We start from the raw sequence: 13,325 nt of genomic DNA on the forward strand, positions 1-13,325 counted from the left end.
GGCTCACCAGCAGGGAGGTGGAGGAGGATGTAGGGAGTCCAGGGTAACCTGCATAATGGGAAGTTGGTGGGGTAGTGCAGACCACAGACCCCACGGATGCACCCTGTCCTGTGTCCCCAGTAGCTGTGGGATGCTATAGGAGCCCGTCCGTGAGCCCCGGCCAAGCTACTGGCAGACACCTTCTGGACAAGATGCTTGAGTGCCTTCATTTCACATGGTTGTGCTTTCCTAAGACTGAAATCTCGGCTTCGCGATTATGTTTCCAGGAGTCAGTCTTAGACTGGTGTGTTCCTCTAGGATGGAGGCCAGGGTGATGGGCTGGGGATCCCTTGCTAGCATCAACCCCAGGGCATGGAGAGGGCTGGCCCTGCCCTCAGGAGGGCACAAGCTGGATGGGAGGGGCAGGAGGTTTCTCTGGCAATTTCTCTGTAACTTGTGATGATTTTCCCATGTTTTGCATCCAGCACTCCAGAGGCTTCCGCTCTTAACATGCAGCCTAAAGGCCTCTCTGAAAGAACTCTGGTTTTGACCTATATCATCATATTGTGTAATTCATTTGATATAGAGAGACAGTTAGTGAAATATGCATGCTATATTATATTAAAGAGAAATGTAACCTTCAATTGGTATCTGATGTGCACTTTGCAATAACTGCTATTAGTTGTCTATAAAACTCCTAGACATCATTTGATTTTATTACCATGATATTACTTTTACTCGGGAACATATAGAAGGAGTGGTGATTGCAGGTCTTCAAGTGCTTACTGGGAAACATTTAACACAGAATGTTTTATTTATTAGCATAAAGAGACACAATGGATTGTTGGTGATTAAAGTGATGATACTGCTGCCATACTTGTCAAAAATATAGACCTAATTCAATAGAAAGGCGACAGTCAGTCTCCAAGTTGATCTATGCTGAAGCAAACTGCCTCTGAAAGCAGTACAAAGCCTGAATTGGCCTCTTAATTTTATGCTCTAGGGCATAGTATAAAAAGGGGAATTCTTTCTAAGTGCCTGTAATTGCATGTTACCAGAACCCAAAAATATAAGCCAAATTTTTGAAATTATAAGTGTTAAGCTTTCCATTTCAATTCCTTCCCCTCCTTCAAAAAAAAGCAAGCATCAAAACAGAAGAGAGCTTTAAAATGCCTCGCTATCCCACAACATTAATAAAATATACAGCATACTTAGCCTTTAATTGCAAATGCACATTTTAAAAGAAAAGACTTTTTAAAAAAATAAATTGTTTTCCTTCTCTCCTAGCGCAGGATCCACGGACCCGATGGCCCCAGCTGGACACGCACCCTCCATTTTGAAGCGTTGTGTTTCAAACAACAGCGATCTCCTGTGTGTTTTAGGTCTGCTTGTATGGGCTGGAATATCGTTTCCCTTGCTTAGACGGGTAAGGCTTTGAGTTAGGTAAGTTGTGCAGGTCTGGCTCTGCCCAGGCAGGCGATGCTGATGCTCTTGCTGGATCCTAGAGGTTGCGCCAGTGCAGAGATGCTGGCGAGGTTTGTCAGTGAGTTCAAACCGTTCAGGTAGAGCAGCTTTGCAGCAGGAACCTGAGGTGGAAAGAGCTTGTGTCCTTCCTTTACCCCGTGCTAAAACGGGATTCGCTTTGCATAGACACACCACAGCAGCTGCCTTGGAAAAAGTCAGATATTCCCCCTGCGCCGCCCTTGCATGGGTCTGTGTTTACAACTTCACTTCTCTGAAAAGACAGCAAGAAAGAAAAATATAAGATTAACCATTTTGTACACTTGATGGCTTCATTGGACAGGCGATAAATCAATGCAATTGAATTGGAGAAGATAGTCTTCAAATGCTATTATCTGTCTCTCTGTTATTGAGCTGTGATCCTTGGACTGACAGAGATCCCTCCACCTCCAGGACTCCCTTCCCCAGGAAACCTGCAGGACTTGAGCTGCTCCAGGGCTTGTCCTGAACCCCTCCGGCAGCCCTGCATTTCCGTGCAGATTTCATCCTTTTGGGGTTTGTTATCCAAACCCCAATCTTTTGGGGTTTGCTCTTACATGGTTAGGTTGTTAGGGTGCAAGCAGGAAATCATCTTAAATGCTAACGCTGGTGAAAAATACTGTACTCATTATGACAGAGGAGCAATCTGCCACAGAGCCGAGGGTGGCAATGCCGTGTGCCCCAGAGGAGCGCTCCCAGAGCTGGAAGCAGGGGCTTTAGAGAGCTAATCTGGTCTTCTGTGTATCTGCTTTTGCCTTCTAGCGGTGAGACTGCCCGTTAAGGTCAGGCTCCCACAGTCCCTGCAATCATGGACATCTATTTATCCAGGTCTGTTGAGAGAGCACAGGGATCTCTAGGTGCTCCTGCCTGATTCGGGTGCCTGCATTTCCACAGCTTTCCAGGAAAGATAAGAGCACTGTGGAATTTGTTTTCTCGCAGAAAAGTTGTCAATAACAGCTTAAGAACACCCAAAAGGCCAGATTTAATGTTGATTTAATGAGTCTGCATCCAGCAAAGTCACTGCCAAGTTATACCTTTGTAAATGAAAGGTAATTCAATACATCTGTTTGAGTCCAGAGAAGTGCAACAAAGCTGGTGAGGGGGCTGGAGAACAGGTCTTATGAGGAACGGCTGAGAGAGCTGGGGGTGTTTAGCCTGGAGAAGAGGAGGCTGAGGGGAGACCTCATTGCTCTCTACAACTACCTGAAAGGAGGTTGTGGAGAGGAGGGAGCTGGGCTCTTCTCCCAAGTGACAGGGGACAGGACAAGAGGGAATGTCCTCAAGCTCCGCCAGGGGAGATTTAGGCTGGACATTAGGAAAAAAATTATCACAAAAAGGGTCATTGGACACTGGCAGAGGCTGCCCAGGGAGGTGGTTGATTCGCCTTCCCTGGAGGGGTTTAAGGGATGGGTGGACGAGGTACTGAGGGGCATGGTTTAGTGTTTGATAGGAGTGGTTGGACTCGATGATCCGGTGGGTCTCTTCCAACCTGGCTATTCTATGATTCTATGATTCAAGCCAAAACTCAAACACCACAAGGACCGACGCCGATTTCAAGACTTCAAAGATGTTTTGTTAGCAAAATATTCTGTTTCTCTAATGCAGGCTTTAATATTTTAATGTCATCCTTACGTGGTGGCATAAAGGTTAAAAATTCTTTGTTTACAGGTGAAATCCCCACTCGTCCTGCTGTCCCAGGTCTTTCCCAGCCCCAATAACTTGATAAATGTTCCCTCCGACATATGTAATTTCGGAGTGCCCTCTGGTGTGCAGACACCTCCAATGCATCGCCCTCATTCGCCTTTCCCCTCCGACAGACCCACCTGCTTCTAACACTTTGCAGTGATTTAACCCCTGCTGCTTCACGTTTCCTTCGAGGACATCAGACCCAAATGCGAGTCCCCATCCAGCAAAGGCACTGACACAGAATCACAGAATAGTTTGGGCTGGAAGGGACCTTAAAAATCATCCAGTTCCACCCCCTGCCATGGGCAGGGACACCTCCCACTGGACCAGGCTGCCCAAGGCCCATCCAACCTGGCCTTGAACACCTCCAGGGATGGGGCAGCCACCACTGCTCTGGGCAACCTGGGCCAGGGCCTCCCCACCCTCATCGTGAAGAAATTCCTCCTTATGTCTAGTCTAAATCTGCCCCTCTCCAGTTTAACCCCGTTACCCCTTGTCCTATCACCCCAAGCCTTTGTGAACAGTCCTCAGCTTTCCTGTAGCCCCTTCAGGTACTAGAAGGTTGCTGTAAGTCTCCTCAGAGACTTCTCTTCTCCAGGCTGAACAAGCCCAACTCTCTCAGCTTGTCCTCTTATGGAAGGTGCTCCAACCCTCTGATCATCCTTGTAGCCTCCCCTGGACCTGTTCCAACAGCTCCATCTACTTCTTGTATTGAGGATTCCAGAACTGGACACAATCCTCCAGATGAGGTCTCACAAGAGAGGAATAGAGGGGCAGAATCCTCTCTCTCAACCTGCTGGCCGCACTTCTTTTGATGCAACCCAGGACATGGTTGGCTTTCTGGGCTGTGAGTGCACATTGCCAGTTCACATCAAGCTTCTCATCAACTAGCACCCCCAAGTCCTTCTCCTCAGGGCTGCTCTCAATGACATCATCCCCCATCCTGCATTGAAAATGGGGATTGCCCTGACCCAGGCGTAGGAACTTTCACTTGGCCTTGTTGAACCTCATGAGGTTCACACAAGCCCACTTCTCCAGCCCGTCCAGGTCCCTCTGGATTACATCCCTTCCTTATGATTACATCTGTAAGTATGACACGGACGTAGCTTGAGTACCCTGGATGCTCCAGGACTTCACAGTACTTAACAAAGCATTCTGCCTATCTGATGGCTGAATCAACAGTCCAAAACCATGATGGAAATGGCTTCATGTTGCCACTGGCCGAGAAAAACACCTGGAGTGTGGGTCCTTAGTTGAGCTTGAGAGAAGCAGCTTGTCTCAGTGGTGATGCTCCTCTCGGTGTGGTGCCACTCAAGGCAGTGAGCCTCTCTGCACAGATGTGACTGTATAATTGGTCCATGTATTCCAATGTATTAAGAAGGAACAGGTGAGCTGAAATAATCCTTGCTCCAGCAGACCTGGAGGATGATGTTCTTACACTGACTGTTGACATTTATATCAGATGAGAATCTGATCCCTGTTTTCATTACAAGGAATAATGTGGAGTTATTTTCTGAGATCCATTGGTTTTGGAAACCTAAAGGATCAGGAACACACAAGAGTGATGAACCATCCTCCAAGCAAATGTAACACAGCGACAGCATGTGAGCAACACTGACTTTGGGAGTGCAGAGCACTAACTGATCTATTAAAGGTGTTCCTGGGATGGACCTTCCAACATCGAAATCCCACTGGTGAAGAAGTTGGAGGGATTCTGGGCTCTTGCTGAGGTGGCAGAAATGGCAGATGGTAAGTAAAGTGACTGATGAGTGCTGCTTTGTAATTAAATATTAAAAGGCGTCACAACCAAGGTAATTTACACTGATAGGCCCAACCTGGCAGCAGCAGGAACCTGCGGAGATGTGTGTGGCACATCTGATTGCATCAGATCAGTTAAGATTTTACTTAACAAAACAAAGTGAATATCTTGGGAAAGAGCTCCGCAGAAGCTTGTTAAAGATTTGCAAATAGAGAGAAAAGCCTGAAAAATACAGTACAAGACAAATGGGAACTCTTATTTTGAGGTTGCTGTTAGCACTCAGACTTCCAAATTCTAGGTGAAATTGAAGAAGTATTGAAAACCAATTTCTTTCTTTCTGAGGAAGCTGGAAATCCTCTTCCTTGCAAAGGAAGTTCTAGGTTCTTTGGAGAACTAAATCCTATAGGACTCCAACCACCTGATCTTTAAAAGTCTGAGTCACACAGACTTGCACCATTCATGAGCAGAGTTCCCAGCTGGTGTGGGAAATACAGAGCATTAAACAGGAGGTCCATCTGGGTTTCCTTTGTGTCATCCAGGAGTCAAGGGGAGCGTTACCTTTGCCATTGCACGAAACTGCTCTGGGGGTTAGTTTTCCCCACTACAGGATGAAGCTGTGAAATGAGCATCAAGGTGATTATGTGAATATTTAGTCACCTTTCCATCTTGACCTGCTGCAAATTACCACCAGCAGTAAAACACAAAGAGTTCATTTGAAATAGGTTTCCAGGGCAGATGATAGCACAAGCCCCTGCCATATCTGAATAGTCTTCCAGAGTTGGCTACATTGGGATGGAAATGGCCAGCCAAACTATCCTAAACCTCTGCTGCTAGACCTGACAGCCAGTGTGCGATCGGCCTCAAAACTGAACTCTGTTCTGGGTCTGAGTCTTGCAAGCAGTGCTCAAGTGTTCATTGGGCTGGAGTTAAGCCTGGGTCAAACACCTGGTATTGAGCCTGGACTGAGGAGCCCCTGGCCTCCTCCCTGCTGGGACCTGATGAAATCCCCAGCCAGGACAGCATCTGGCCACCAACAGTGACTGAAAGAAATGAAGGAGCATAGGTTAAGATTACAGTGATATTTTCTCCTGAATATCTTCCCAAGTCATTCAAAGCTCCTAGAGCCAGAGAACGTTGTCCTTTGTGTTCCCTCCCTTGACTGAATTTTCTTTTATGTGTACGTCCAATACAGGTAAAATTCTAGTGTCCCCAGCATCCTGTGGCACTGACTTCCGTGGTTCTGCTGTGTGTTTGGTGAGGATCTACCAACTCCTTTTCTTTTATTTAATTTGCCACCTACAAGTTTCATTTTATGTCCTCTATTTCTTGTATTAGGGGTGACAGCAGACAGTTGTTTCTCGTTCTCCATGCTTCTTGTTATTGAATAGCCCTTTATTCTGTGTTTTCTTCATGACAGGACTGTTGCTACCTATAGTAATCAAGATGTGGTTGTACCCTGCGCTCATACACTGATCTAATGATATTTTCTGTTTCTCTCCCAGTGATTCCCAACATTCAATTTGATTTCTTTGACCTTTGCAGTGTTTCAGACAGATCATAGAGCTATGTATTACATTTCTAAAGTCATACCTGTGATCAGAAATCAAACCAGAGCCCACTGTTTTATCTGTAAAATTTTCAAAGCTGGAATTTGAAAATGTGATAAACATTCATTTCTTCAGTAAATATCTTTGCCCAAAAGCCTCCAGAAGCCTATAAACATTCAAGCATCTACGTATATAAGCACCTAAGGTGAACTGATGATATGTTGTGTGCAGGAGCCAGTAAACCACCCTGGAATGCTGCTGTGATGCTAAAACCCCCATCCTGCTGCCCCAACTGGGCAAATATAACCCAGAATGCAGAATGGTTTAACACTACTGCTTACATGAGATAAGTTCAGTAAAGTCCAGGCAAGATATTGATTTATGGGGATGGCTTCAAACATCCATCTTGTTCTTTTTTATGATTCTGAAGTGGTTTCATTTGAAAGACCTCTCCCAGGCTTGTCTCTGCAAACTGGAAAGCTGTGATCCATACGCTTGTGTATAAGCCTCTAGGAAATGCCCTTCAGCACAAGGTGGGAACGTGGACCTGTTTTAGTCTAATGAGCAAATAGAAATGTAAGAGCGTGCCACATATATTGTGTGGTTGTAGTATGGTTTTCCTGGCTGTGACCGTGACACTGGAGGAGGTGCTTGAGGCATCAGAATTCTTTACCATAAGCAGTGAAAAGCTTGACTTCTGTTTCCATCCCTGCAGCATTCTCAGCCTGAAAGGTGCCCTGATGAAGAGTCAAAGAACTGAGAGAGTGTAGTAATGAAGTAGAGAGGGTCAAAATTTGCACATTGTCTGCTCTGGATGAGGCCAAAAAAGAGGCATGAAATTATTCTGCTGTCAAAAGTGATGTTTTTATGCCTTTATACCCAGCATAGGGGTCCTCCGGACTGCTGTGGAGAGGGTGGAATGCAGCAGTGCAGGAGCTGGGATGATAAAGAAACATTGGCCTCTCCCGGTCTGTGTGCAGAATCTGCAGATTTTTAATTCCCTGTGGGAATTTTGCAGAGAGAGGTGATAGGGAGGGGAATGGAAGGGCTCCTTCTATGCTGGAGATGGGGAACTGCCTCTCTGCTCTAAGTTAAGAGAGTAGGAATAATGTTGGCTGTGCTTTTGATTCTCCTGACATCTGTATAATTATCTGTGTATGTTAGTGGGTGCCTGGGGAGAAAATGTGACCTTCAGCTGGTGTGCTTGAGGTCCTTACACACCTGTGAGAAAAGTCAAACCCAGCAGAGAACCAAGGAAAGGAAAAGGGAGGATTATTTTCTTTCCTTGAGCAGATTTCTTTTGAACATATAAGCTGTGAAAGGTGCCCAGGAGGCAGAAAAGATTCTCATTGAGCCAAATGGGGTCTCCACACAATTCAGTTATATTTATGGGCCTGCGAGTTAATTTGGATCATGCCATCCCACCTCTGAGGTCTGTGACCGTGGCTGAGTGTCCTCAGCCCATGCAAGACCTTCTAGTAAGCGAGCCTCTAGCAGCAGAGGTGTAGACAGGAACAGGCAGACAAACCTCACCTGGGAAACCGAGGACTGCATGAAATGGGGGAGATAAGGCAGACAGGTATGGAGGAACCTGATTTTGGGTCACTAGATGGTGCTGTTGATCCTAAAATGAGAACAGACAGCTCAGAAGAAGGAATCTGCTCTGAACTTGCACCCAGAGCATCTGCCCAAATTACCGTTGACCGACAGCATCTTACACGCTTCTCAAACACCAAATGGACCTGCACTTCAGGCTCTGACAATGAAGCTCTACAGACCGAGGACACACATAGGAAACACAGGAAAACCAGGAAAATCAGGAACTGGACAAGTGTGTGTTGTGGCTCCACCTCACGGCTTCAGGTCTGCCTTTCCCACAGCCTGCAGGAGCCATGGCTCATGGGAGAGGCTACTTTAGAGCCTGTGCTGCAGAAGAAGTAGATGCGAAAAGTGATGACCGGGACAGGCTATTTTATGTGGAGTACCTTGTATTCTCTCCCATCTCTGTGGCCTTGGTTGCCTGTAGGTGGTAAGCAGAGCTCGTGCACGTCAGCAGTGATGCGGAGCATCATTTTGGGATCAAGTTCATGGGGTTTAACAAGTAGGGAAGTGCTGTGGGCTGGCAGCAGGTACAATAGTAACTTACAGCAGCAAATTATATTACAAGGGGAGGCATTGTTGACTAGCTCATCAGTCAAGGGCATCTGGCATCGTTAGAGCACGGTAGCTGAAACAGCCATGTAGTCTGCCTTACCAGTTTACACGCACGCCGCTTATGGAGCTCCTCACCAACATATTCCTTCCTGAAGTATCTCAGCCCCACCAACTCCAAACTTTTACTACTCCTACTGGGAGCTGGTGTCACCTTTTGGATGAGCGGGGCACAGGAAGTTTCAAAATATGTTGACTTTTAGGGCCATTTTTTTCCAGGCAAAAAAATCCAGAAAACAGCGCAGGTATAGAAGCAGTCTGTGATGTAAGACATGCCCTGGAGCCAGGGTTCCCAGGGAGAAAACAGCACCCGGGAGTGTGGACAGACCCCTTGACCTAAAATGTTGCTGCAAAGCCATTTATGTGCACGATATACAGAAGTTTGTGGAATTCTTTATCTTGCTTAAGGACAGTTCGTCCCTGCAACAGGTCATACAATTCAATGGGAGAAGCATCCTTCTAACACCCTGTCTTGAGCATCTAGCTCCTGTGACACTCGGAGCCCTCACCCTAGTATGTCTCCTAGTCTGTGACCTGTTGATGTGGTCCAGGTCACCACAAAAATCCAGCTTTTACTCTTTACTATTGTAAACACTTGGCTGAGACGCAGGCTAGCACCATCCATTTGGTCATGAGTAGAGCCATATCTGAACTTCAGCTGCACGCAAAACCCTCAAGCATACAATTTTGAAATCTTTTTGTGAAGGGACCTATATTCCTGTACATGTGTTATTTCTGAATTAGAACCAATTGTCTCATATTCAAGGCTTGATCGTTCATACCAAACGTTTAGACCTTGTGTCTGTTGGTATGGGTTTTAGAGTATTTAAGGAAAAAAGAAGGGGAAAAAAAAAAAGAGAGAAATACCGGGCTCTCTTACGTTAGTCTTGAGACGCTAACACCTGCTGTAACCTATGTGTGTTCACTTTGTTTGTTACCCACCCTGTGACACCTCAGTGCCTTCCTTGCGGACATCCTGGCTGGAACGTCATTCCTCCCTTTTAGGGAAGAAGCTCTGTCCTGCTCCTGCTGCCAGGTGCTGCTCATGGTATACTAGTGATAAAAGCTTGCAGCTCCCTTGTGCTGCCTCATCTGATGATTCTGATCCGTCGTTATTTCAGGTTAAACTGATTTCCAAGTTTGCGAATGGTCTTTTTGATATCAAGGAAGGGCAAGTGTTTTGATGCCTTTTAAAGATTTTAGCCCTGAGTTCACTGGGGCAGGAATTACTGAGTGGTGAAAGGAGGAGGATCCCAGGGAAGAGATTATGTGACAGATCGTGTCATCGTGTCATTACATAAATTAAGATGGCACAGGAAATCTTTATTATGTCTTTAGCTTCTGATTGCCTGACTGCAGCTGCGCTGTGGCTTTAACCGCGTTTACAATGCAATTTCTTAAGATTTGTAAAAGCTTGCTAAAAAGAGAATTCCATTAAGGGAAACCATGTTGACTCTGATTTCTTCCTCAGTTCTCCTTGTACAGCTATTTCTAAATCACTTGTAAGCTTTTCCAGCTACGCCAAGTATTACATAGCGTAGAGTTGAGCAGAGCAAGATGATCAATACTGTAATGGACTTCTCATCCTCGTACATGGCAGAAATAATAAATGTCATGATGTATGACAGCCCTTTCAAAGACCTTTGGAGCCAAATGAGACACAGTAAGCATATATCTCCTACTTCCTACCCCTGTTTTGCTTCTCTGTGTCTGTCCTTTGTTTCCTCCCACATTTATTTCCTCAGTAATGGAAGTCTGTAATTGAATTAAAAGCGACTCTGTACACATGAGAACATGCAGTGGCTGCATTGCTCCCCTTCGACAGACCTGGGTGGACTTCTGTAGCCTCTTCTGAGCTGCTCGGGGCTGCATGGGGTGGGTTTTTGGGTGGTCTGACTAGTAGCCGTGTACTCCTGTTGGCATTACACCAGGTAAATACACGTGCAAAAAGCTGCAGCCTCTTTCACTGTTACCATGTAGTGTTCACCTTCCTGTTTGGCATTTGGATCATGCCAAAACATCACTTGGAATTTTGATTCTAGCTCCCATTTTTCAAGCCAAATCAAACAAATGTTTATCTGCATTTGAATGCTCTTCTTGGCTGTGATGTCTGAGTAAAGATGTCCTTCTTCTGCCAGTGACACCAGCTGCCACGTTTGGTGGAAGATTTTAAATGGAGTAGATGGGAAGGGTGGTTCATGATGCTTAAGTGATGGCCCTCCTCTCCTCTTTTTTGACTTTGACACCCATCAGGGTAGTATTTCTAAACACACACAAGACACAGGTTGCAAATTAACAATGCCTCTGATATAGGATGCAAAGAAAGGGGAAAAAAAAAGATTTTTCTTTTTTTGCTTAAATACTTTTTCACATGCTACAAGTGTGTCACCTTGTATTTAAGTAAAGAAAAGAGCTGGTTGGAAGATGACAAGAGAAATAGGAAAAATCCCACACATTTTAACCCATATCAGTGTTTCCAAACCAGCTGTAATTAGAATGTCTTTGGTGTTGGTGCCACAGCGAGCAGGGTGCTAGAGTCAATGGCCTCCAGCTGAAATGACCCTGTGGCGCTAGAAGGGTACTTAAAGGTGGCCTACAGGAAAGTCTGGGAGGGGCTCTTTATCAGGGAGTGCAGGGATAGGATGAGGGAGAATGGTTTTATGATGCAAGAGGGGAGATTTAGATCAGATATTACAAAGACATTTGTTACTGTGAGGGTGGGGAGGCCCTGGCCCAGGTGGCCCAGAGCAGTGGTGGCTGCCCCATCCCTGGAGGGGTTCAAGGCCAGGTTGGATGAGCTTGGAGCAACCTGATCCAGCGGGAGGTGTCCCTGCCCATGGCAGGGGTGGAACTGGATGATCTTTAAGGTCCCTTCCAACCCAAACTATTCTATGATTCTATTCTATGATTCTATCTCTCTCACAGCAGCCATAATCCCCCATTCTCATGCACCTGGTGAGCTGCACCACTATTTTTTCCCATAACTTGTTGTCACACACAAGTCAATTTTATTAGCATTGCATGTTAATTAGCCAGTGGTAACCTGGTTCAATGTTAAAGGATTGCAGGGGACGTATCCAAGTGAACCCATTGCTCAAGTAATTTCACATTTGGAAAACTAATTGTACTTGCAAATAGGCTTTTACATTCAAAAATAAGCTGAATGTATTTGTATTGTAGAACTGTAATTATGGTTTTTCAAAGGGTTGAGATTTTGAGAGTGAGAAAGGTGACTGCCACGTTTTGACAGGTAAGATTCATTTCACCTCTGTGTCAGTTTCTTGTTTCAGTTTGTCTCATTTCCAGCAACAGAATTTTCTTGCATTGAATATGAATGCAGGTATTACGAATACAAATTAACGGTGACACAGGAACACTAAGAAGTTATAGACTTTAATTTTTGAATAGTGAGTGTTTAGGCAAAGAAACTTTGAAGTTAGCTAGGTTACAGCATCAGACGATGAGCCCCTGGACAAGAGGACAGCCTGGAGCAGGAACTCAAAGGTGTGTCCTGCTTAGGACCGTGAATGGTATAACTGTGGTAATGCACAAGCAAGTCTTCTCAGGGCTTGTAGCTCTCAGTACAAAGGAAAACATCTGATTTTCAGTTGTGTCATGACACATAGAAGTCCCCATATGCCAATTCACATGGAGTCGTTCACTCCCTTCACTCTCCAGCAGGAAGGGACTTCCCAAAACGTTGTTGCCCCTGGCCCTCCGAGCCTGGTGGCACAGGGAGCAGTACCTCAGTAGGGCAGCTCACTGAACAGGCATGGAGACAGCAAAAGGGCACCTTATTTTTTAATCAAAGCTGACATGGGCTGCCAGCTGAAGATGGAAAGCGTGTTCCACTGCAACAGTGCATTCCTCTACGTAGAAGGGCACTGGCAGAGGCAGCTTAAGGTCTTCAAGTGTCTGGAGCACAAATCTTATGAAAAGTGGCTGAGGGAACTGAAGGAAGCTGAGAAGAGACCTCACCAATTTTTGCAACTCCTGGAGGTAAGGTTGTGCTAAGGCAAGTACTGGGCTTTTCTCCCAAGTAATAAACAATAGGATGAGAGGAAATGGCCTGAAGTTGTGCCAGGGGAGGTTTAGAAATCATAGATTCACAGAATAATCTGGGCTGGAAGGGACCTTACAGATCAGTCTCGTAAGGGAGGTGCTCTGATCAACTTTGTAGCCTCCTCTGGACCCATTCATAGAATCATAGAATAACCAGGTTGGAAGAGACCCACTGGATCACCAAGTCCAACCATTCCCACAGTTCCATCTCCTTCTTATGTTGAGTATTCCAGAACTGGACACAGTACTCCAGATGAGGGCTCACAAGAGAGGAACAGAGGAGCAGAATCACCTCCCTCAACCTGCTGGCCACACTTCTTTTGATGCAGCCCAGGACACGGTTGGCCTTCTGGGCTGCAAGTACACACTCTTAGAATAGAAATTCTTGCAATTCTAAAAGAGCATTTATTCTTTCAGGCTATTTATCCATTTCTGGAGGTCGTCTGCATATTATCTCTGATACAAGAGAGATTTATATGACCAGATAATTAAACATAAAAACCACCTGCAGCAAAACTTATGAGTTAATTCTCATAAATGGACGATGCTAGAGGTCTTTTCCTCCCTGAATGATTCTATGT

Source organism: Phaenicophaeus curvirostris, chromosome 15 (assembly GCF_032191515.1).
Source record: "Phaenicophaeus curvirostris isolate KB17595 chromosome 15, BPBGC_Pcur_1.0, whole genome shotgun sequence".
Classification (NCBI taxonomy): domain Eukaryota; kingdom Metazoa; phylum Chordata; class Aves; order Cuculiformes; family Cuculidae; genus Phaenicophaeus; species Phaenicophaeus curvirostris.